This window comes from Vespula vulgaris, chromosome 1 (assembly GCF_905475345.1).
Source record: "Vespula vulgaris chromosome 1, iyVesVulg1.1, whole genome shotgun sequence".
In the NCBI taxonomy this organism is placed as follows: domain Eukaryota; kingdom Metazoa; phylum Arthropoda; class Insecta; order Hymenoptera; family Vespidae; genus Vespula; species Vespula vulgaris.
In genome coordinates, this window is record NC_066586.1 from 170,918 (window position 1) to 197,409 (window position 26,492).

A 26,492-nucleotide genomic window follows, 5' to 3' on the forward strand; every position below is an offset into this window, starting at 1 on the left:
AATCGTGGCCGATTTTGCGACGGACGGCTTTCCATCTGGAAAATGTACCTGGCAGGCGAAAAATTACGGTTCGCGTAATACGTCTTCGGATAAAATTATAAACCATTGCTTCGTTGGTTAAAGCGTGCTCCGTGATAATATTTTCTTTTTTTCTTTTTTTTTTGTATAAATATAACTTCGAAAATTCCAATCGTCTAATCGTCTCGTGAGAATTATTAAACGTATTAAAAAATAAAACACGCGAATCATCGTCGAGTGCGATGAAAAATCAATTCGGTTAACTTTCCTCACCGACTCGAGGAAATTGAGATTTATTTTTCATGGACAAAACTAGAGAGAATCAAGTGGGTAGATAAGATCGGTCGATAAAAGAAAATAGAAGTTGTAACGTCGAGCGCGATAAATACTCGTGCCGCGTGCTGGACTACGTTTATTGTACGTTGCCGATATCGCTGGTCGTGAGAATAATCGATGAATCGGGGGAAATAGCGGATGAACATGGATAAGAGTAAAAATAAAGCGCGATGAAATTGAAGTAGCAAAGCGTAGAGATAATGAGACAATCTACGTCTCAAAACATATTTATATTTTGCATACGTAATACTCGAACGTTGTTTTAATCCGAGCCTTAAAACCCTACTATAGGAGAACTTGAATTCCTTCCAGATTCACGCGCAGCCACGTACGATCCTCGTAAATTCCAATAATTATATCGTTCTCGTTTATTTCCAATTTGTATTTACAACCACCGTAAATTGGTATTTGTGGAAAATAAATTCTTCGTTTTTCCGCAGGAAGGAGGCTCGTAATTTCCGATATAGGGAAAAATGCGAGTTTGCAAAAAATCTCTAAAGACACCGAGGTATTGGTCGCGAAAAAGTCCTGTAGAAAAGAGATTAGTCAAAAGAGTTTGGGAAACGAGGATGGAAAACGATGACGCGTGCGAGGCGCGTCGTTGCGAGGGTGCATGAAACGACGGGGCACGAAACACGGCAAATAGCAGCGAGAGCTTTTGAAAGCTCGACGAAGCCGCTCTCTCTCTCTCTCTCTCTATCTCTATACGTGTAATTTCTGACGAACGCATCGTCCTTAATCCGTTTTCCTCTGCTTAAAATCTCCTCCATCGCGACTACTATTCCACCATCGTCAAAGATAAATCTACGAAAGTTTGAGGTACCCTCGGGGCTTCCGCAAGATTATCCGAATTCCTTCACCTTCTTCCCCCCGATCCCCTCTGCCAGGATACAGTAGAACGGTGTGCTTCGTCCCGCTCAGGAGGAAACTTTTCACCTCTTATTCTCGGACGAACGACCGGATCCAAGAGTGGTTTCACCAGATTACGATATTCAAAGGGAAAATGGGAGAGTCATTTGCAATTCATTTTTATCTAAAAAGAGTCTTAATAATCTCGATTGAAAGACAGGTAGAAAAGAAGCAAAGAGCCGTTTCTCGATTATTATTTGAATGTATTGGATAGAGAAGTATCGTTACCGGATGATGACTTTTTGATCGCTTTTGATTGTCAAAGCATATAATCAAAATCAGGAAACAAATAAAGGTACCATCGAGCAAAATAGAGTAAACGAGAATGACTCTCCTTTCCGCACGATCGCCGATTTATCCATCCGTATTTAGTTGAATTTCCATAACAATAGCATCGATAGAATAGCCATAATTTAATCGACGAGTTCATTAAACCGATGCTTTAGAGAGATAAGCACGTTGTACGCGCCTATTCCCTATCTGTGAGAAATCTAACTATACATATATATATATATATATGTATGTGTATGCACATATATAAATATATCGGGAAAAAATGTCTCTACGCGAGCGACCGCATTTTGTTCTTTCTTTTTGTTTTTTTTTCAATTTCCTCGTGACGCACGCTCGGCCATACGATCGGAATTGCGATGAAATAGCTCAAACAGATCGATAATAAGAAGAGTTACAAAAAAATGATGAATATTTTCCTCTTGACTCGCTCCAATTATTTTTATGGAAGCAGAAAGCAATCTTAATTTTGAGAAAGAAGAGTAGTAATTTTTTTAGAAACAACTTTTGAGAAGAATTCAAAGCTTTGTTCATTCAATTTTCATCGCGAGAATTAGGAATGATAGAATGGAGGTCGCATACATATAGATGTAGAAAGAAGGGAGAGCGAGAGAGAATCCATTGTGTATTCCGGCTGACTTTATCGGCTGATCGGAGTCAAGCGGAAGCGGGGAAGGCGTACCAAATTGCGCGCGCCAAACTCGCGAGACTCGGCCGAGCTTCGTTAATTAGCATAACGAGCTAGTTCGTTCGTTATCCTTCCTCGTTCTCTCTCTTTCTGCTAAGCGATACTCGTCTATATGCATTTCCGGGCAGCGAAAGGCCGTTTTGCGGTTCAATGAAGAAACGAGAGCCTTGTGCGAGTCACTGCACGAATATAGGTATATAGCTATAAATAATATGCAAAGTTCTATGCAAAGGCTGTGTCTTTATAAACGTGCTTACACAGACACAAGCGCGCTTCCTCTTCCATATACGAAGCTCGAACGATCGGTCATAGTGAATGAAGCGACTCTCGCAGCTTGCCACGTGCCGACGCTTCCGGATGAAACTTTATGAATGGCCGGCGGAGTAACGATGAGCCCGTAGGCGATCTAACTCGAAGCGCAATTTCGTGCATCTTGAAAGAACGTTCAAAAGGGAAGATTTTTCTTTTTTTTTTTTTTTTTTCGAAGCGCTCGACCGTGGAATGGACATTCTCGTATCGTAAATAACCGACTAAAGTATCGATCGTTTAAAAAAAACTGATTTTTCAGGTCACACGCAACGGCTGCGAAAAACGAAAGAGACTGCACTTTTTTTACACTCACCGACAAAGTTTTCCACGAAGCGAACGAAATTTAACGTTTGATACGTTAATGCGATGGATTAACGAAGAAAAAAAAACGGAGATGTATCACCGTTGCTTTTTCCGTCTTACGATGCACGCGACTCGTTCGAATTAGCATAGGTAGACTAAAGTAAAATTAGGATCGGTCAAAAGTCGCTCGGCCGGTCGATGTTTCATATCCGTCGACGTCGAACGCGCGATTTTTGCCCACGTCCGTTCATCCTCTTAATCGGTTCGCTGCAAAAACGATTACGCGAATAGCCTTCGACGTTAATCGACTAGAACGTTGTCAGTCAATCTCTACTACGACGTTGTTTGAGAAAGAAGCGATGCCCCCGATCACTCGCGATCGCGAATGCTTTCGACTGTTTTATCGTAAATACATTGTGCGAATTTCAATTCTCGTTCTCGGTTATTTTGCGGTTATTCGCTGCGTATAGAATACGAACGAAAAAATGGGAAAGTAGAGAGATATTAGGTCCTTTCCCCCTTTTATTTAGGCATAGGATCCTTTTGAGATCCAGCAATGAGCTCGTTACGAAAAGGGGTCGTAGCTCGGATAAATTACTCTTTCTCTCTTTCTCCCTTTCTCTCGGCTCTCGAGATGCATCTCGGCGCGATATCGCGGTTATCTGCAAGCTCGATGCCGGCGTTGCCGGTAGTTGCATATGTAACGACTCTTTGACTCTTCCTATGCGAGGCTTTTAAAAAAAGAATCTCTAAAGCATCGACTCGCAGACTTTCCGTGTTTACGCGGATAGAGCAGGCTCGACGGTGAAGAGAATTTCGTCGTTGGAGCGGCGCGCGACTACGAGAAATTTTCTAAAAGCGAATCCGGCTTTTGATACGTTTCATCGATTTCGAGGGCGATAAGACGGAAAGCGGTTCTATCGGAAAACGTGGCTCGTAATCGCGTAGATCCGTACGATACGGTAGTAGCGAGTCGTCGCATCTATTCGCGCGACAGATATTAGCAAATACATTCCTATTCGATCGTCGAGGACGCGTGTCCCGTCGAGAAGAGAATGATTACGCGAGACGCGTCGTCGCGTAGATTTCCCAGGTCGATCGTCGATGTGGGGTGCGTTCTGAAACACGCATCGTACAAAGGCAATCACGCGAGGTACGAGCTGCCGTGGTACAAGGTTTACGGGTTAAGCCAGAGAGATGGTTCGCCGGATAGACGGAGAAGCCTCGAGAGGGGACGCGGATCGTGCGGCTTTACGTGGCCGAGTTATGCATGAGAATACCGGAACGAGTTCCTTCGAGGATCATGATTTACGTCGCTACCGGACCTACGTGATCGTGTCGCTCCATTTCAGAACACCGCGTTACATCTCTGGCAAGACACACTCCGCGCAAGAGATCGCGGTAAAAGAGTCGAAAAGCTTCGCTCTTCCGTTTTCTAGGGACTTTGACGGACTCTCGACGGCGCAATAAAATTCGAACAAACGAGAACACGCCCGGCGATCTCTCGCGTTTCAGCTACGCACAGAGTTGGGTGCACCTAATCGATCGCGCGGTCCTAACGAGCTCGAAAAAATACGATGCGATTTACTTCCGTGTTCCAAGCGCCGAGGGACGATCGATGAGAAGCGCGATAAAACTTTCGAACGCGCTCCCCGTCGGTTATCGCTGTCTGCGGTCATCGTTTTCCACTCGAAACGTTAAGACCGAGTAAGATGGAAATCGATTTCGACTACGCGAAGGGGATAAGTCTCTTGCGGTTAACCCGTCGATATATTGAAAGCGATTTTAGCTCGATATTCGACGACGAGCGATAAATAAAGGCACGCCTCGTTAGATGGAATTCGTGCTTCGGTTTCGACTGACTGTTTCCGAATACGAAACGATTCCGATTTCTTCTCACGTCGACGTCGACTCCAAAGTACTTACCTACACGCGCGCGGGCGCACGCGCACATGCACGTAGGTACGTATCCACGAGCTCGATATTATTAACCGAAACCCAACGACCTTTTCTACGATTTATGAACGTCGATGGGTCGGCCTGTAGAGAATCAATCAAATATAAATATTGCTATTCAAAGTAGTATTGGCTCAAAGATAAATCGACTCCGTTGGAACAGAGGCGGTACAAAAAGTACGAAGATGGTATAAAAGCATCGCGCGTTCTGAAAAAACCAACGTCTTTCGTTTCTCGTCGATGGACGAAACGACCTTTCGTAAATTCATCTTATTTCGATGTATTAACGATAAAAATCAATATTTAATATTACGCTTGGCGAAGAGTTAACTCTCTCCGATGTATCGAGGCCCGTTCCACGTACTCCATACTTCAAAGGTCTCCCTTCGCAAAGTTCTACTCGTAAAACCTTGTCTGCACTTACGCGGGGTCCCGTTGTATCTGTTTAAATAGAAACCTTAAGTAAAGTTAACTTTGCACCGCCGCCCTACCGTCTCTCCCGTGTTTAATCGAATAATCTCTTTCTTGCGACAAAGTTTCGTCGATATTTCGATCAAAGAAAATGTCGCTTCGTAAGTGGCAACGATCGAGGAACCGTCAAAAATGCATATAAAAATATAAAAGATTTCGATGTCGTGGAAGCGAAATAATATCGGAGAATTGAAATTGCACTTTATCGCGCTAAATATAACGATCGAATTTAAAGCGACGCGTTTATTATTTCAAATGGTGGCAATATAACGCTCTTCAAATTGATTCCTGGCTATGCTCTCTATACATACGTGTATAAAGCTTTTCTCTCATCCTCTGAATAGGAACGTCGAAGCAACTACGGTTCGCGTAAAACATTCGCTGAAGCGAAATATCGGATGGGAAAGCTCGACGGGATCTTTGGGCGAGTTAAAATACAAGCAATTAAGATAATTAGAAGGTCCTACCGCACAAAGGAAAAATACTTGAACTCGAAGAGAATCGAACCAGTCGTTTGATCCAGAAATCTGATGAATTTCGTTTTCGTCTTTCAACGGATTGGAAGGATCTACGAATCACGAGACACGGGACAATTATCTACACGTCGTTCGCATTCGAAGCCGAACGATGAGAAATGATGCGATTGGCTCGAAGCTGGAGAATGAAGGGAGTCGTTGCCTCGTTCGTCGAATAATCGTCTATTATGGCTCGAGAATGGCAAAATAGAGAGGGAGAGAGAGAAAGCGAATAAGTAAATAGAACGGGATCGAACGGTAATGCCGAAGTATTAGCTTAATTTTTGTTGCCGCTTTCGCTACGTCCGCGTTAACGCTACGAGCGTTGAGACATTGTTTACATTCAACCGAGCGACGTGACGGTCCGATGTGTACTCACGATGACAACGGGACGACGAGTTTTCTTGTTTACGTCGAGTATGTTTTATTTTCATCCGAGATACGCACCACTTTTATATAAGGTATAGGAACAAGGACGCGATGTTTTTGATACGAAGACGACAAACGACCAAGGAGGACGTTTCGTATAAATCCATGGAGACAGATGTATCTTTTCGATCTCTTCGATGCGATGCTCGACGAGAGGATATAATAGGATAAAATGCGATAGCAAATTATGAGATATCTTAGAGAATATCTACGCATAAAAACGTTCTAAAACGTAAGTCTTGCGCTATAGACCACGAAGGATTTGTTCGCGTCTATATATTTTTTCACGTTTACAGGGTACGCGAGAGTGTACGCTCGAAATAGGGAGTACCGAGGCGTTAAAAAAACCGCAGGGGAAATCTTCCCTTTCCGTTATGTCGTCGCACTGCGATTTTTGCCGCATTAGTAAACACGGATGGATGCATTAGCGATATTTCGATAGGAATCGAGGTACGGACGCAACGCCGTCGGCGGTATCTCAAATTTTTCTATAATGAAAATGTACGATCTACGTTCACCGACGAATTTGTTTTTCACGTTCGAATCGTAACGAAAAAGAAAAAAGAAAAAAGAAAAAACGATAAAACCGCGAATTCAACGTAACATAGCTGGCCTGATTTTGCTTGTGTTCGACACGAAAGGCGTTCCTCGTGCCGCGCACCGAGTGTCTACTCTTTGAAACGATTAATAATTTATCATCTTGTTGGTGTAGTTGCGTGAAAGTGCAACGAGAAACGACGTCGGCCTCGTTCCACATAAGCATCGCTAAACTATTGATGAGATTATTGATTCGTCTGAGAATATGTGTGCATTCGTGCTATTTGTATACGCAACGTGGAAAAGTTAAATAAAAAAAAGAATTCCAATTGCGATCGTTGGTTCGTAGTAAACGATAATACATACTTAATAGAATAAGAAAAAGAGAAGAGTCGCTTTGACGGAAAGTGTAAATATTCGCTGGTGCAAGCGGGTGCACTCTGCCGATCGATAGAAAGTGGATTAAGACGTTTTCTAACGTGGCCAAGGAAAAGTTGCGACTGTTTCTTTGTCCGTCGAAAAAAAATGACGTTTCGAAACTTTGATAGCTGCGCGAATCATAGAATGCTCGATTTAAATGGAGATTATCGATCGGAGATGAGGGTAAAAAAAATTTCGAGTAGACGCTTATAGGTGGAAAACGGGGCTAATAAAGTTGACGAATTTAGTCGTGCTGCTATTGTTTGAAATACGCATTATACTGGGATAAACTGTGTGAAACGTAGAAACTTCTTGGGAAGAGTAAACTTCGTTACCGAGTACCACCGAGTATATTTAAATTATTCACTCGAAGAGAGCTCGAAAAGTTGGATATCCCTCTTCGTTCTGGGAATATGAACGAGTAACGATGCCGAGGACTTTCAAGGCTTTGCTCGTGTCGTTCGGATCACGAGAAGAAGAAACGAGACGAGTAGTCGTGCATCCTCCGAGACCGGAGAGGAGAGAAAAATCGACCGACGAGAAGAATAGAAAAGGGCGAGCGATGATGATCGAACCAGGAACTTTACGTTTTGCAATTTTCCTTTCTCTCGTATCTTAGCTCTTTCTTTATCTTTTTAATTTCGTTTCTTCTTCGATCCACGACAACACGCGATACACGAGGATGCTTTCCGTTCGATTACTCGCATCTTGAACGAGATATCGATGTCTCGTAAATTCGCCTCGTAAAAGACGATTCCGGTTCTTTCCTGAGAACGAGAGGAAAGGGGGCAGAGAGAGAGAGAGAGAGAGAGAGCGTTACGTAAATCCAGAATTGAGAATAATTACATTGAAAAGCGTTTCTCGAAATGGCAACGCCCTATTAATGTAATATAACTTGATCGGTTGCGTAACGAAGCGACGGAGAGAGAGGGAGAATGGAATCGCGACAGAGAATGGAAGAGATCCAATTGAACGAGAAGTGCTCAAAGAAGAGTCCCTTTGATTAACGCGTGCGTTTAAAGGCGACCGACAGAATGGCAGGACGAACCAGTGTTGGGTACTTCGTAGATTGTAGATAGTATATCCAAAGTTTCCTCCTTGTCTACCTTGTCTCTTTGATGAAGTCTCCTTTAGCTTTGTGTCGAGCTTGCTAAGAAAACGTGAAATTAAATTCCATGATTTTGTCACGAATCGCTCCGATTCTCGTTCGATAACGTCGGGAAATCGGTGAGTCGAGAGAAAAACGACAATACGAATTCTTTCCAAGTAAAATTCTTTGTAAGACGATCGATCGACCGGTTAAATAACTTGCGTTCCTTCTTATACGCGAGGGAATAAGTGCGAGGCTCGAAAGATCTCGTTAATTCTTTCTCTCTCATTCTTTTTCATTTAATCTGGATTCCGATACCTAGGCCGCTATTAAGTGGAATAAGTCAATGGAGAGAAATATAGCGTTGATGCAGTCTTGCCTCATATAACGCGAATCTTCGATAAAATTTCATATCAAATATATCAAACGATTCGAATGATTTTCTTTTAAGGGACGCGATCCCAAGCGTATCGCGCGAAGAAATGAATTTCGTTTCGCTCGAGGTAAGAATAACCGAGCGAATTGAGAGCGAGGATGAAGGTATAATACTTATCGGGATTGTTGGAAAATTTATTGAGATATTAATTATGCGAAAAGTTAGTCGAGAACTCGTAAATTGGCGAAAGCTTTAGAAACTCTCTCTCTTTTTCACTCTCCGCTTCTCTCCTCGCGATATTCTTTACAAGAATATTTTCGATGGTTCGTGCAACCTGACGTCGCAAGTATGCTATTTATATTGCATGATTAATTAAACGCGCCAAAGTATAAACTCGCGTTGGTTCTCTTGTTCTCTCTCTCTCTCTCTAGGTTGTACTTTTCGCGAGCGATAAAAGTATTGTGCGAAACAAATTACTTATTTAGCGTTGATCAGCTTAGACTTTCGACCAAAACTGCAATGTTCGTCGGATAAATTTTTGGTCGAACGATTTTACCGAATGTTCTGTCGTTAGATGAAATAATTAATCCGATTATCTATACGATCCCATGATAGCTAGTTCGTCGCTCGTTCTACATTCTTCAATTTGACGTCGGCCCCCCCTCTCCATCCCTTTCCTTTAAATCGGATTAAAATAAAATAAACTAATTTTTCTTCGTAAGATTTTTACGCGTAGCTGTATTAATATAAAGATTACGTGTACGCGTAGGAGATTAGTTTATCGAACTGTAACTTTGTTCTTCTTTGACTTTCGTCGAGCTACTTAGCCAACGTATTTCTCTCAACTTTGACGAAACTTCGAGATAAAAATCCTATCCTAGCGTGACTTTTTCAATATATCATGAAAAAGTGAAATTCTTCGAGTTCTCGAACCTGGCAATCACTTAATTTTCTCGCTCGTTAATTCAAACCAATAAATGGAGAAGAGTTTTACGATAGAATCTTGGAAAGGAACGGCAACCCTCGGGGAGCATCCTCCCTTACGATTCCGGATAATAATGAAACCTTTACGAAACGACCATGGAATTCTTGAGTAACGAGAATAAGTTCTCGATAGAATAACCTTTCGATCGTGGTAAAAGTACTACTTGAAATTTATCTTTACAATTTCTTTGCGTTAGTATTCTTCTCTTTCCGTCTTTGAATTTTCCTTTCCTCTGATATAGTTTTACGTTCATTACAAAAAAAAAAAATGAAAAAAAGAAAATATATTTTGTCCGGAATTGCGTATTATTTACGAGTTCTATTTTCACCGCGGTAGCGTTTGAAATAACTTTTAATTGATAAGCGAACGTAGAAAAACGAATAAATGGAATTTTTTAATTGTTTCGATCAGAGTTAAATTCACGCGAATCTTTCGTCCAATTCTGCGTCGCAAGGACCTTTTTTTTATGTTTTTCGTTCTCTTTCATTGACAGAGGAGAGGTGCGCGTTAACGCACATATACGGACGAATTTTCGCGACTTTAACGAAAGTCGGTCGCAATTAAAGGCGTTGGGAAGTGCGTCAACATTTTTCCACGATTCTACAACGCGAATATAATTCCGTTAACGATCGAATCCTCATCGCTTTTAACGCGAAGCGCGAATTTATTGTACGTATTTCCGCCGATTTATAGAGCTCGCACGTCGGCTGCAATGAGATGGCACGATCGCGATGTAATCGTCTCTCCATTTCTCTCTCCCTTCACCCGATGGAGTTACGAGCAGAAAATTGGCAAGTCGGTATTCCCGTTTGATGCAATCAACGTTAACGAAGGCAAAGCTCTCTTTATTTGCATAGACGGCATTCTATGCGGTTTGCAAATGGCAAAGTACTCGACGTAAGCAGAATTTGGGAGCGAACGGATATCTATGCCTTTCGATATCGATTATCAAAGATTTCTCGCCAATAACGGAAGCGGAGAAGAAAGATACGTGGACGTTTAGTTCCAAGAAGAGGAGAAAAATTTTGATAATTAAATAGAAATAATACGACGGGTTAAAAGGATTCTCGACGATGGAGTAATAGCGTTTGGAAAAGAGAAAAGATTAGATAGAGAGGTAGAAGAGAGAGAGAGAGAGAGAGAGAGAGAAATATTATTGGCTTTAAATCGCGAACCCGCTGCGAACAATGTTCATAACGGCGAACGAAGAATAACGACGTCTGGACGGAAGAACCGAGTATCGCGTGCTCGCGTATTTTTGCCCGCTATAATTCAGAGCGTGCTCGAAAAAAAAGAAGACCGAAACTTTAATATAGCCATAAAATAAAAGGCGATAGCAGCGGTGCCAATGGTTTCGAATCCAATTGACATATCTACTTGGAATATTTTACGATGCACTGTTATATATCTTCGTCGTTCATCAATTATCGCAAGAATGAGATCGTTTCTCGAGGAAAAATGAAAGGTTTCGTTTTATCGTCCGCTCTTTCAACGTCATCCTCGAACTCGATAGTAGGCATCGACGCGACTACGCTCGGCGAGCCTCGAATTTCAGTCGGCCATCCATAAATCGTAACCGACGTGTAATACGATCCGACGACGGCGCACGAGCTGATTTCAATTTGTCGAAACACAGAGCGATTTCTCGTACAACTCTCTACCCTACATTTTTATATACTCGTACGCGCGTAGCGATATAGCATGGATAACGTATTTATGGGAATAGTAGGTATATGCGCTCGCATAACGTTCGATCAACGTCTCATAAAGTACGCGTAGTTATACCACTGCTTCGCGATTATCTTAAATTATGGGCTATTAGAGGGAGGACTCGTTGCCTACGATCTCGAACGGATAGGAGGACGAACAAGGAGGCAAAAGAGGAAGAAACGTATGGAATGGAGATGTATGAAAAAAAAAGAATTTTACGGGAATAGGGAAGCTAGAGGAACGAGAGAGAGGAAACGTTGGAGATACCGACCGTCAAAGATACACGTACTCTTACACGTGGATATACGATTTATCGCGTACGATAGGCCAAATAGGACGTTGCGCGCGTTAGAAATCGTACGGTCGTTGGCTTCTCCGTAAAGGTTTCCCTTTGAAAAAGATTACGGTCGTACGTAATCTCCTCGACAAAGGCTACAATTATCCGACGCGCCAACGAAATTCCGTTTCCATTTTCCCTCGGTATCGTATTTAATACACGGACGAGCGTTTAGAATCCCAGCGTCGGTCCATTAATATTTCGTACGTGTACGAAACGTAGATGTGTTTTATTGTAAACGATAACGGAGGTAGACATTTCGTAAATATCGCTCGTAGAGAGAAAACGTAAATCGAGAATCGCGTCGTTCTCGTATTAATAATTACGCGATACTCCAAATAATTGCGCGATTTTTTGTTTCGCGAACAGAAAATTCGACGTTTCTTTTTTTTGTTTTTTAATAAAATATTTAACAAAAGTAATATTGCTCGATGAGAAAACCCGTAGCGTTTTCCCGTTCGTTTTCCGGCTCGCTCCATTCTCGGCTCTCATCTTCGCGAGAGTAGACGCTTACCCGATCGGAAACAATAATGACAATAAATTATGTAGAAGCTCTATAAAATACGACACCAACGGTAAAACGATGCTCGCATGGCGTTGGTCAATACTTGGAACCAGCGTCGTTCCCAGCGACGACGTTACGAGCGTCGCTGGTGATAATTATAGGACGTTAATAAATTTCCAACGAGTTTTTACACCTCTAATACGAGTCGTCCAAGCACGCCCAAGTACGCCGTACGGTAAGTAAAGTCGAATCGATGATCCTCTTATCGCAACGACTTTTCTGCCAGACGCGACAAGTATTGCCGACAAAGTGTCCGCAGAAAACGGTAAGATGGGATTTTCTATCGGAACCGTCGACGCGCAGACTGCCTCTCTTTCTCTTTTTATATTTCTCTCTCTTTCCTATATCCTTCGCGTATCGACCATCAGCTCTTTTACGTTTGACATGGAAGAATCTCGATATCGACTATTCCTTGCGCGAAAATATTTCAATAATTCTTCCTCCGAGGATTATTGCATAAAGTTTCACCGCGTAAAAATATCGTATATGCGATTAATACCTTTCGGATGTACGTACGATGTCGGAAAATGACGAGGAAAATCTTAGCTAAATTCGTTAATATCTAAAACATCGTTTGTTGGAAACAAAGACGGCGTAAAATAATTTACGAGGGATCTAGCAAAGTTTATAAACGTGCTAACACGAGCGACAGTTAATTACGGAGAACGTTGTAAGGAGTACGACACACCGGTATTCGTATTCAGACCAGCGCGAAATAACGAACGACACGCATTGTATTCCCTCACGAATTGATTACGTCGTTTGTCATGTTTGCGCTTCGCTAACTAGTTCTCGCATGTACACATACATACATCGTAGATATACGGCTCCATTTTTCCAAAGAATATTTTAAACGCTCTTTTAAATAGCGCACGAACGCAATAACCTTAAGAAAAATTCTTTAAAGGAAGAGTAAAAGACGTACGTCCGAGAGAGTTATAAAGTCGAAATACGCGTACGTACGCATTGCCTGGCGCGTCCCAATCGTTTGGTATTACGTGTACCCAGAAAGAATGACCTTGGTGATTTTTTAAGAAAAATTGTGAGGAATCCGCATTGCATTCTGCGGCGTAGTTGCCCTCGTATCATGTACCGACGAGTATCTTCGCTCTCGCTCTTAGTCTTTCTACCTGGGCCAACGCGTTTCGCGTTAGTTCGCGTATAGATGCTCGTAAATCCGACCAAGAGAAAGAGCAAGAAAGAGAGAAGGGAAAGAGGTAAGAAGGAGACGGGGGCGGGTTGAAAAGTTAAAAAGGAGAGAAAGAAAAGACGAAGAGCGAGAACACAATCTGCGAAGGCTTGACGATTCGCAAACAGACGCGCGCGCGCGTTTTCCTTTGATCTTCAAGTCCGCTCCGTGTACTATTGTTTGTACGGATGGTAAAAAAGCAACGCGATGGTAGTAGTGACGAAGAGCGCGAGCAGGGCGGTCGACCGAAGCGGTCGAACGCGGCTGACGTACTCGGTAGATGGCACGAGGGCGAGAAGAAGGGAGAACGGAGGATGGTGACCGAGGAGTACGGTGATGTAATGGGCGGATCAACGAGAAAGAGACATTTTTGCGGTGAAACAAGACTGGAGATGGGCTGGAAGAAAAAATGAGGGAAAACGAAACTATCTGCACGGATAAAGCCGTATCCCTCTCTCTCTCTCTCTCCCTCTATCTTTATTTTCGTTTTTTCTATCTAGCTCCGTTTTCATCCTATTGTCAATGAGATACCGGAGCTACGATGCTCTCGTACGCTTACGACGATAACAATAACGGTATGTTTTCATGAAAAGCTGCGATTAAAAACCAAAGCCAGCGTATTTAGTTTTCTGCGACGAGAGAGAGAGAGAGAGAGAGAGAGAGAGACTTGAAGCGTTTTTGCTCGAAGATTCGAGCGTGTCGAAAGTGACGTCGATACGATGGCACGACTTCGACTCTTTTTTACCCTTTTCCACCCTTTTCGTCCTCGTCCTCCTTTTTATCCTCGCTCGCCTCGCAATAACGTTCGATACTATCGTTATTAATCAACCGAGTTTGCTCGTACGCGATTATTAATCGCACACCCAATTTTTTCTTATTATTAGCAACGCGACCTTCTCGAAACGTCAATCCGACAAGATCCGATCGATTCTCCTCGTTCTCTCGCGTCTTTCCGATACGGGCAACGATAAAAATAAGAACGGAAACGTCATAAATCGCGGTCTCTATTTCACGGTCGAGAGATCGATAAGCGTCGACGAATGGTAAAGAAATTTTTATATGCGTGAGCGTAACGGTCGATATATACAGGATTTTACGATATATACGGACATTTACTAGATCAAGGTGGATTTTGCCTGCAAGATTAAATTCCCTTTTTTAGTTAATAGGTTGGAAATCTATCGCAGAATCAAACCGATACGACGGAGAATGTTAAAACTAAAATTCAACTTCGCTCGAGTCCATTCGTTTCGCGTTTAACGGTCAAAAAGTTTAATAAATCTTTCCCCCGAGGACGAATAAAATTTAACGCGATTCTTGTAACCGAAACGACGAACCTTTGACCTATCGAGAGAAAGAGAGAAAGAAAAGTTTGATTTTCGAAGCGACTGCTTCTGAATAAATGTCAAATATCAAAACTGAAGGCGATTACGCAAATGGAACGAGCCATTTTCATTTTTAAATCATGGAAAATGTTCTTTGGTGAACTTTTATTCGGATAAATCGAGTCGCAGATCGAAACCGAGATGTCCGTCGAAGGGTTGGCAAGCGATTTGGAGTTCTTTCGAAGAAACTGAAACAAAAGTACGCTCGAGACTGTACGATATCGGATCGACCAAGTCCCATCGCGTTCTTCGGCCTATGTGGAAATAAAACGATCGATCGACCTTTTCTAAAGGAGAAGAAGCAGAGGAAGAAGATATCGAGAAGTACGAGACGTTCGTGAAAATTTTCGCTAGATGTCCGATGTGTAACGGGAGCGACGTGCTGCGCCGTTGCGATATCGTATCGGATCTCGTTCAAAGCGAGCGGCCTCTGACGTCAGGATGGGGCTTCTCTAAAGTCAAGAACCAATACTGGCTGGAGAAAAGAACGAGAGAGAGAGAGAGAGAGAGAATATAGATCGGTGGAGAGAGGGAACGGGTGAGGGGCGGAGCTCGATGAGAGTCGAGGCAGACTCGAGTGTCGGTCCGGAAGAGGAGTCAATGACTCGCGAGATCGCGGCATCGATTGCAAATATTTAAAACACGAGGTCAGAGGCGAGCGAGCTCTTCGAAGTAAAGTTTCGTTTTCAGCCGGCTCGACGAACGAGTCAATACTCGTTACGTGACTCGAAAAAGTCTAATATCGCGAAAGGTAACTTTATCAAGGAGAACGTTTGCGACGAGCGGGAGAATCTCGATATTTCCTCGAAGGAGTTTCGACGTACCGAAAGAGACGATCGAAATACGTGAGCCGTTAAGCTCACAGGTCTTTGTCCCCTCGAAATGAAATCGTCCGCAGGAGAGTAGTTCGAAACGTGCTCGCACGCGCGTCCACCGAGCGGACTCGTTAATCCACTTTTCTCTGCCACTGCGCGCGAATTACTATGCGATCGTTTCGAGAACGCTCGATTCTAAAACAGATTCGTTGAAAGAGGACAAAATCGCTTCGCGCGCGCCCGATTAAGGGGAAAAACTACGCGGAACTCGTAATCGAGAATTTGATCTTGTAATCGAGAAACCTTGAAAAGTAAGTTGAGATGGGGTCGGCCAGGACGATCGACCGACTACTCCCTTTGAAATGTGGACTTCATCGTCCGAGAGAAAAGGAATCTTTTGGATTATTTACAGAAATGAAAATACGTTGCAGGAAAAAGACGAGCGAAGAGAGAAAACAAGGGAATAAGTCGAAAGAGATCATCCAGAGCCGAAATGAAAGGCGAAATAATTTATCGCAAGGGTCAGAGGGTCAGGGATTGCGCGATGTTGTTGCGTGGCTACGCGAGAGCGTAGTTATCGATTCTACGCTCGTTAAGGAACGTTTCCTCTTATTCGGGTCATTAGGGTGAACATATCTTCTCGACGCTTTTTCCATCGTCTCGAACGATCCGAACGGCCCGAGCGACGAGTAACGACGTACTACGAAGGAGGCAGAGCTATTCTGCCTCGAACGATATTATCCGTGCCAATTGTTTTTTAGAGAAACGAGTCGAAAAAAAGACGTTGGAACACGCACGAGTCGGTGGAAAACGTGCGAACGGAGAAACACGCCAACAAGTGTTTCTGGCACGAGTCAGCACGGTTTTTCGTCGAGGCAAGGATTCCTGGCGATGTTTCCAACGGGGCTCGAGGACGCTCGCGACGCGTCGAAATCGCTACGACATTCTGCCATTCGCGAAGAGACTCGTTCGGTTCGAAGGAGGGTCGCGGGAAAGGGGAAAGCAAGGGATAAAGACTCTTCGCGATTAATGAAAAAGAAAAGTGGATTCGGTCGTCGAATGCAAACACGAGGATAACTGCTAACTCCTGTTCGCCTTTGTTGCTGCAGTCGGATTAACTGAAAATATTCAAAAGAGAATCGCATCGAACGATTGTAAGGCGAACGGATCTCTTTCGCAGGGGCACAAAGCTGCTACGAAAGTTCTACTTTTCTCGCTGGCATTATATCCTTTGAGCAGATACGCGTTGCCCGACGACAAAAGGAATTAAACGAGTCGTCTTCGAGAACGTTCCCTTTTCCGATTAAGCCGAATGAAATCAGTCGGAAATACTTATGCGCGTCTTCTCTGCTTCCCCCTTTACCCTCTTCTTTGTCTTTCGACGAAGGAAGAACGAAGAGAGACGAAACGAGAGAAATAAGAAGTACAAAGGAACGACGAAATAAAACGTCGCTCTTGACCTCGGCCATAGGTCATACTCGTTTTGCGACTGGAAGAAACGACGTGGAACGAGGCGCGCGACGAAAAAGATGGACCGAATTTCGTGATTTACCTCGATGCATCGACGAGTTATCGTCCTATTGTTTGCTCTCTATATCGAACGTAGAGCGATATAAAAAGCAAGATAAATGTGCTGAGCGCACGGGATCGATATGTACCTAGTCCGACCCTAGCCATGAAAATGAAGACGTAATCGAATAAGCGGGTGAACTTTTTAATCGAGTCAAGGAATTCGCGGCAACGCTAAAAAAGCACGACTTCTTCGCAAATGGAAGAGAGTTCTACGTAATCGAATTGTTCCGCGAACGACTAGGACCATTACTGCGATATCAGATATCGAGCGTATTTTTTTCCCTTTTTTTTTTTTTCTTTCCTACGTCGGTAAAAGATAGCTTTATCGCGTCGCGTATCCATGGAAACGCGAAACATCCGAAATGCGAAAACTATCGGAAAGCGTTATCGTAGACGTTGTTTTTCCGTCGCGCTCTCGTTACACGCTCGAAGAAGATGGGACGTCGGTGGAGTGGGAAACGACTCGATAGTTTCTCCAACGTGTTGTTCGACGTACAGCGAAACGAGAAAACGGGTTAAATTCTATCGAAGCGCGTTCGATGAGTGATTCACAGAAGGGGTCTCGAAACTCTTCGCGGAAGACTCTCGACGAGTACCGAAGTTTCGACTTTCCCAAAGGATGAACCATGGAAACTGTTTAGCGACACCGCGGAATATCTTTCGATATTAATTAGATCGTTGCTCTTACCTCTGATACGGCACGGGAGATTAGAATACTCTCCTATCGGAAGAAAAATCTATTAACGACGAATTAAAACAGGTACGACATCATCGTCGAGCGTGCTCCTCGAGTCAGTGCACCTCGCGTATATGCATATTCATATTTAGGCCGTTCACCGCTCTTTCGTTGTCGACGTTTTCCTTTTTCTCTCCTTTGTACCTTCACCCTTTCTCCTTGTATTTTTTTCTATTTTTTTTCTTTTTATCTATAAGAGGTAGATCGGACAGAGACCATAGAGAGGAATCAGCTTAAAACGCGTATGCTAATCGAACGTCCGAAGTCGAAACGAACGATTCAACGGTATAATTGACAAAATTCGTTTTGGTCGTTGATCGTCGTCCATCGGGTCCTTCTTCTCCTTTCCCTTCTTCGTAGAGCCGATGTACGCGATCGTACGCTACGTGTATATGTACACTCATATACGTAAATAACGTCGATATAGATTCCAGAGATATTCGAGTTTACACTCCGAAACACGCGTGAGATTTAAACCATTTGGTAAACGATGTGTATACGCGCACGTACACATGCATACACACACACATATACATATATATCGTTTCGACTATAATATTTCATACGTGTGTGTGTGTATATATATATATATATTTTTATTTTTTCTTTCTCTCTCTTTCTCTCTTCTTCTCGTTAGGTAGTCGAAGAGTAGACGATGATAACACACGGTAAAATACACAGGCGCACGCGCTCGCGCGCTCTCACATACACGTACACCGGCGCGAATTCGCGTGCGCCCGGAATGAAATTCAATTTAAATCCTCTCGCTTTCGGGTCGATATGTCACGTGATATATCCACTATCCTCCACTCTAGTATCCATCTTTTCGCGACAAAGAACGATTTCTTTTCTTTTGCTCCTCGTCTTCCGTTTCCTCCTCTTCAACGTCTCCTCTTTCTCCTCTTCCAGCTTTCGCGTGGACGCGATTTCGTGATTTTGTGCGATCCACGATTCGAGAATAACCTCGAGTAACGATGATAGTAAGAACGATAATGACGATAACAGAAGGATGCGAGCCGTCGACGAGACTGCCAGCACCGCGGAGGAAACGAGGCTTTTCAAGTCCCCTTAAACTTTATTATGCCTCTCCTTCTCGTTGCAACGACGACTTCTCGCAAGCTCCTCCTCGCTGGAAAAATTTAGATCGTTACCGGTGGAACGCGTTACCGGTAAAACACAACACGTGACGCGCGCGCTCTCTCTTCCTTTCGCTCTCCCCCTCTCTACCTCCCTCCCCCTCTCTCTCTTTCTCTCTCCTTTCTCCAAATCGTTTTCTACCAATTACCCGTTCTTACGAGAATTTACGTTTCGTTAAGTTTGGAGACGCATCGCTTTCGTCGAACGTTAGATTCGATCGTTCTTACCACGTTTTTATTCCGCGTACGTCAGAAATTTTCGATTCGTTTGTACGCTCTTTGTAGAGATTTTCAAAGTTCAAGAGCGTGCGAGTTCAAAGTCCATCGTGGCAAAGACGATTTGTCGGTCGAACGATGGACGTTCTTTCAACGGCGGTGTCGAGGATCTCGCATAGCGTACGATTCGCTGTCGTCGCAAAGTCTCTTTGCGATAAAATTTCATCGGAAAAAGCACGAGAGAGAGAGAGAGGGGGGGGTGGGGGAGGGAAGAAAGAAAGAATCGTCAAGAAAAAACCCTTGGTGGGCATTTACAAAGCCGAGAGAAACCAAAGAAAGGGGATAAACGAAATGTTTTTCATGACGTCTCCCTCGCGAAGGAAATCGAACGAACGTTAACTCGTATCGCTCCTCGAAAGGGAAGAGCGCATCGTTTTCGAATCGGAAATTGGAGGGTTCTCGTGCGCCACGTTAACTAACGCGTTTAGCCGTTAGGCGTTAGCCGATGAAAAAGAGTAGTCGTTACTCGCGCGATACTCGGATCTCGAGCGAAGGAGAAATCGCGCGTTCGACGATCCGGCAACGGTAACCGGCCGCCGACCTTCCCGACATATTTTCCCTCGGCATTTCCACGTTTCCAGGAGGACGGAGGAGCACGCTAGTCGATCGATTTCGCCCTCGTCGCTGGTAACGAACGCTCTCTTCGCGAGCATAGAATCCCGAGCGTTTCGTCGTAGATTCCGAGGCATTCCGAGCAAGAGCAAGTAGATGTCACGTTTGATCGTCCGCTGTCTAATTTTCGCGAGAGGCTCCGATCGTTGTCACGAAAATTCATCGATTCTCTCACTGTCCGTTTCGCGTTTCCCACGCGACGCTTCGATATAATCCCTTTATCTTCTTGGAGGTAAACCGAGTTGGGATAACGGTAACTTTGCGCGTTTCTACCGGCGACGCCGGTATTCCTTCCTTCCTTCCTTCCTTCCTTCCTTCTTTCCTTTCTACTTGGTTTCTCGCGAAAACGCGCGGTCCCTCGCGCGGCGCGTGCTCCGCGTACTCGCGACGACTATTTCCGTACGACTACGACCGTGCTCGGCAGCACTGTGCCGGATAGCAGCGACGCTAGCTCGCCGCACGCACCCGCGCGCGCACACACACGCGAGCACGCATCCGTACGTACACGAACACACGAAATCGGCACGCTTCCGCCCTCTTCGACCCTCGCTCCCTTTCCCATTTCTTTCTACCCGTTTACTCGTCTCTCTTTCTCTGGCCCGCTTGCTCGCTCGCTTGTTTGCTAGCGCGCGCGCGCGCGCGCAATTTTTACCGAGGGGCCACCGTCGAACGTCGCTCCTTGAGAAGTAGGAAACCGAGGAAGGAGGACCGAAGGAGCGGAAGAAGAAGAAGAAGAAGAAGGAGAGAAAGTCGCGAAGAAGGCGCGGGCGAAGCAGAAAGAGTAAGAACGAGAGAGAGGTAGGTGGAGGACGAGGAGAAGGAAGCTCGGAGACGCACGCACTACTACGGCCGGCCGTGTAGGCCGCGTCGAGCACGGCTTTCTCTACTGCCGGCTGACACAACGTGTGCCGCCGCTACTAGCTTACTCTGCCCTCTCTCCTTTCTCTCTCTCTCTCTCTCTCGATCTCCGTCGGACTACTCCCCTCTCGAGTTACCACCCTTCTCTCTCTCTCTCTCTCTCTCTCCGTTGGCCACGGGTACCTGGCCAAACCCACCCACTGCCCGATCAACCTTTCGAGAGCGCACCACCACAACCACCACCGCCACCGCCACCACCGTCGGCCTCGGCTTTTCCTCCATGGCGCATGATCCAGGGCCGTACCGACGCGTGGAACCAGCCTCAAACTTCAACGATCCTTTCTATTCGCTCTTTCATAGTTTTATTCGATTCGACGCTGCAAAATCTTTGTTATCTTTTTTCTTTCTCCGATGAAAGAAATAATTATTTAAGAGGGTTCGTTTATCTTTTTCGCTTGGAAATTCACTTTTTTTCGTAACTCTTTCAAAACGCGCGACAGACTATAAACGGTGAAAAAAAGAAAACGAGATATTCCACTGTGCGTCGTTCGTAGATAAATAAATAATTTCTACGCTTTGCACGAGGGTTCATTGACATGGGTGAAATTTACGTCGAAACGCGGAAAGCCTGCTCGGTACGGCGCATGACACAGTGCCGTAGCGATCTTCCTTTCGCCTCCTTCTTCGCGCGTCTCGCGAGAGCTTTTCCAGTTTAACGAGGTAAGCGCGAACGAAAAAAGATCTGAGTTTGTTGGTAGCGATAGTCCGTGTACGCAAAGTGTTTCGATGCCGCTTCGACTCGTTTCTTTATCTTTACGATCTAGTTCTACTCGCGCTCGACTGACGTTAAAACAAATGCGTCGTCCGTTGTCAACGCGTCTTCTTTGCTATTTCATTCGCAGACATCGTTGATATCAAATGTCGATGTTAAATCGCAGAAAAGAAGTTTTCCTTGTTCAAGAATAAAATAGAATTAGAAGGAAGATATCTATTCGTTTGCTCTCCTGACTCTCGCAGAAAGTTCTCTCGCTGGAAAAAGAGTCTCCGGAGAAATACGCGTCTTCTCACTCTTTCCCACTTTTCCTTCCGATGGGAGGGGAAAAGATAACGGAAAGCTTGGTAGCATTCGCTACGTAAAATCCGTTCAAAGATATCGACGGGAGCGCGAAAAATTGTGAATGAACGAATCAAAATCGTCGTCGTGCGACCAAACGACGCGGTCGTAGTTTGCGCTCTCTCACGAGGATACACGTGCTTTCGAAGAAAAGTATTATTTATCGGGGAAGAAACAAGCGCTGAAATGAAAACGAAAACGGAATGTATGAGCGTGGAAGGTCGTTAGGATAGAGATCTGGTTGGACCGTGTGTATTCGAGCGTACGAGAGGAAAAGAGGGAGAGAGGGAAAGAGTGGTAGTAACTACCACATCGCATACCACCGGCACTCTATATTGATTTTCCTGGGGGATGGTGTAGACGAAGAAACGAGAAAAGCAGGCAAAGAGAGAGAGAGAGAGGGAGATAGTGGAAGTGGGAGCGTTCCTCGCTCTTAGCCACCGAGGGTAACCTTTGAGGTTGAGTTCAAGGAAGATGGCGGAGCAAGCATTGCACACCGGTCGGTATAAATACTACCGTGTAAGGATAAATCCTCTCGGTTATAAGGGAATTTATAAAACGTCAAGGGTAAAACCTTTAGAGATTGGAAAATGTTTCAGAGTTATACCGAATAAAATAATAGCAATTTGCATCGACGCTAGCTAATTCGATTCGAAAGGCGCGGCGCGACGACTCTCGCCTGTCGTCTTTCCGTTTTGTCGAAACTAAACATTTTTACAGCACGTGCTTCGACGACGTCGTCTTCGATATATCGCGTTCGCTCTGAGAAACGGTCGAGCTATATATCGCGTCTCGTTTTTGTTCCTACGCGTTAGATTTCGCGTTAACGTTGTGATCGTTCCTCGAACAAATCCTTTCCTTGTAACAATCGTCTTTTGTCTAATGACTGCCATTCGTGGCGGACGATCAAAAAATAATTACCTACTCGATACGGAGATCGGCGATAACATTCGGAGGTGAGATGCGAAGGAACCGTGCCTCTATCGCGTAAAATCGCGTTTCCATGGTATTGATAGAAAAACATAGATACGAATCTATATTCTCCGAGAGTTATCGGCATATGCAACTAGAAATATCTTTATTTGCTGAGATCTTTAAAAGTAGTTCCATACGGTTGTTCGAGCTGGCCTACTTTTTATGCCGCTCTCAATGTGTGTACATATGTACATCCCGGCTACTCTTCTTTGTACACCTATCTATCTCCGAGGTGCGAGCGTGTGCGCGCATGCACGTGTATCGCAAAAGGGTGCGTTACGTCCAACTACTGTGCGCGATGTGAGATTTACATGGCAAAAAGAGATTACGTGCATTAGATATACACGAGAATTCCTTAACCGAACGCGTCCTATCGTTCTTCTCACGTTTCTGCTCGAGGCTTATGGCTCCGTTAAAGCAGACGCGCACTTCGACATGGTCGAAGATGTAGCATTTATTCTTAGCCCTTTTTTGCGAAAGAAGAGCAAACCTTTATACAGGTTTCTCAATAGCGTCCAAAAAGATCGGTGATCCTCTGCGGAGAGTGCTCCGAGGACTCTAACGATTCTTCGAGTCGAACGAAGCACCTTGCCGATCCCTCGACCGCATTCGCATCTGCGACTTAATTAGGTTACTCGTTGAGGAGAAAAATACGTACTGATGCCAGTCCATCCGTTAGTCATTGATTCAAGGTATATACTCTCGAAAGTTCGTGCGTCTCGGAGGGAGGAAAAGAGGGAAGAAAGAGCAACGCGCGCAACTAAAGCAACTTGACAGAGAAGAGACAACTATTTATTGTTTCGATTTATTTTCGGTGTGACCCTCGAACGACCATCCGTCGATTACGTCGGGGACCGTAATCGAAAGCAATAGGACAAAACAGCTCGGCCAAGAAAGCCCTCATTTTTTTTTCTTCCCCATGGATCGGTCCGAATGACGCTCCGAAAGGATAAAATACAAAGGAGATCGTACGAGCGTGATAGATCGTACAAAGAGATAAAAGAGGAATAAAAAGATATAGGTATCGTTCGATTAATGCTGAGAATATTTTACTTTTGTACAGGGCTTCGGCTTTTTTTACACGAAACGATCGATACGGTTTTTCGATGAAACGATATCGATGAAACGAGAATAAACAATAGACCGTACGTTTCTATTTTTCTCTACGTACGTGCTTTTCTTCTCGTATTTGTCGGACCGTCGTTCCGCAGGGTCCTCGATCCTGGCGCGAGCATCGTGTAACGAGTGGTAGCAAACTCGTTCGTGCACGATGCACGAGACACGAAGGAGATGATCGTTTAAGCGAGCAGGATGCGCGTTGCACATGCGTGCATGCACGGATCGTTACCGAAATTAGAGTACCGAACCACCCGCTGGGCTGGTGCTACACTTTTTTCTTATTACTCTACGAAGAGTCTGGGGAAGAAAGCACTCGTTCGTTCCTACAAACTTTTTTCTCTTCCTTCCTCGTCTCGAGATAATAATCTTCGGGAAAAGGGTAAAGTTACGGCGTCGAAGATCGGGGAAGGAGCTGAGAGTCGATGGAAATTTTGATAAAGGAGATTCGATGCGTGTAATTACAACGTCGGGATGTTTCTCTTCGTTAACTAATTAGTTTTCAATCCGTACTAAGGGAGACTGAAAGTTCGTCTAAAATTCTCGAAACGGTAGTCGCGTCTTTGAATTTTCCACGGTAGAAAATATAAAGTACTCGCGTACGAGTACGACGCTCTTACTTCTATTCGCACTTTCGAGTTACCTTACGCGTAAGAAAACTTTCCACTTTTCGCGAGGAATAACGCAAACCCGAGAGAAGCTCTTTCCCCGCGGAAGATACATTATCGCATTATGGAACTTCAAAGCCGATTTCGAATTCTTTCGCGGCTAAAAATATCTCGATCGCATTATGAGAAGCCGCGAGAAAACTTGCGAAATTAATAATCGACAACGTCCATCTCTTTTTCTCAAAAACCGTGAGAAAATCGGTTACGGTTTATTATTATCGTTTCTCAGTTTCTACTCCTTGCCGGTAGAAAAGTAATTAAAATTTTTTATAAATAATTCCAAACAACTACATTCTCCTCTCTTTTCAATTATTCTCAACTTTCTCAACTTTTTCAATTATAACAAATTTTTGTCTATTTACTTTCTACTCCTACTCGGCATAACTTCGGCCAAGTCGAGAGCTTCAACTTTTCTCGCGAATTCCATTCACGAAGTAATCGTTTAAAATTCATTTTGTTGAAAGCAAATCGTTAATTATGATTTCATTGATCGTACCACCGTTACGATTGTCCCAGTACGAGTATTTTCAACAAATCCTCGCTTTTCTCTATATTACTTTAAAGCAAGGTTCGAAAGGGAGCTTTGTGTTACGATACGTTGCCCCAACGGCCCGAGAGTCGGATAAAATCAGAAGGCCTACTGCTGCTATAGCGCGAGAGAAAGGCAGAGAGAAAGAGAGAGAGAGAGAGAGAAACGAGTGCAATGGTCCGTGAGTTTCGAAAGTTTCCGTAATTAAAGCGCGATCCACTGCTCGTATCAGTGGATATAACCAGAAACGGTTAAAGTCTCGTTCTCGTTCTGATTTTAGAAACGAGGGAAAGATAATAGGTTTAAAGTTATACTTTAAAGGGAAAATTGTATGTCCTCGACGTATCGTTGACCATTGACCGAACTATCGCTCGAACTATCTCTCTCTTCCTTTCTCCCGATCCGAGACATTTATTTTTATTACTCATTACATTTATATTACACGATTCATCAATGTTTTTGAGATCGTATCGAGTTATCTCTCGCGCAGTTTCGCGAATAAACAAGGAAAGATCATGTCCAAATTCCGTAGCGAGAAAAAAGAAGCGGAAAGAAAGAGAAGGAAAAGCGCGTTGATCGATTAGAAAGCTCGTAAGTTCGTGCAATGACCTACTGGGATCGTACGAGCGAAAGAAGGTCGCCACGAATTCATGTTTTACCGCTTGTAAAAATTTATGGAACGTCATTCCGCGAAAACTGTGTAAGCCGACGAGATAGGAAAAAAGTGAGAAAGCGAGAAGGGAAAAAGTGCTCGACTCTTCATGAAGCTACGAAGAAGCGATGCGTCGAATAAATGCGAAGGGTGATTCTTATCGAGAAAAGTATGACGAAGGGTCGACACGTAGCGGCTTATCGTCTGGTTCACTTGTGCGATAAGCATGATTAAGCATACGACCAAGTACTCGTAACGATCATCGTAACGATATTACTGATTCGTCGTAACTTTCTTCGAATATCGTGCCAACGCTCCCAGTTTCTTTATTCGACGTAAAAATTATTAGAACGTAAAATATACGAGGTAGATATGCGGCTGATAAAATCTGGTTATCGGTCTTCATAAATATCAACTAATTTCGTATTCCATGGTATGTGCGAGACAATATTTTGCGAGGTGCGATCCTTGTCGATTCGCAGCATGCCAAAAGTATTATATATTCCAAGCGTAGAACCGAGAGGAAGCCAATGTTACGAACAAAAGTCAAAGTAGTCGTGTAATTTTCCATCCTCGAAGGGTAGTTGGGCGGAATACGCTCCTATCAAAGCAAA

The 26,492-nt window shown here is 44.1% G+C and overlaps 1 protein-coding gene across 4 annotated transcripts in view; it reads right to left on the reverse strand.

Moving 5' to 3' along the window:
- The window catches only part of LOC127071815 (uncharacterized), an 81,030-nt gene extending 61,859 nt beyond the window's left edge, over positions 1 to 19,171 (reverse strand). For 2 of the 4 annotated variants that reach the window (XM_051011534.1, XM_051011523.1), the window contains exon 1: positions 17,895 to 19,171. The gene's annotated coding sequence lies outside the window, so the exon portion shown is untranslated. The remainder of the gene's footprint in view (positions 1 to 17,894) is intronic. The other 2 variants (XM_051011544.1, XM_051011552.1) reach the window with 2 other exon arrangements.
- Positions 19,172 to 26,492: the final 7,321 nt, after the last annotated feature.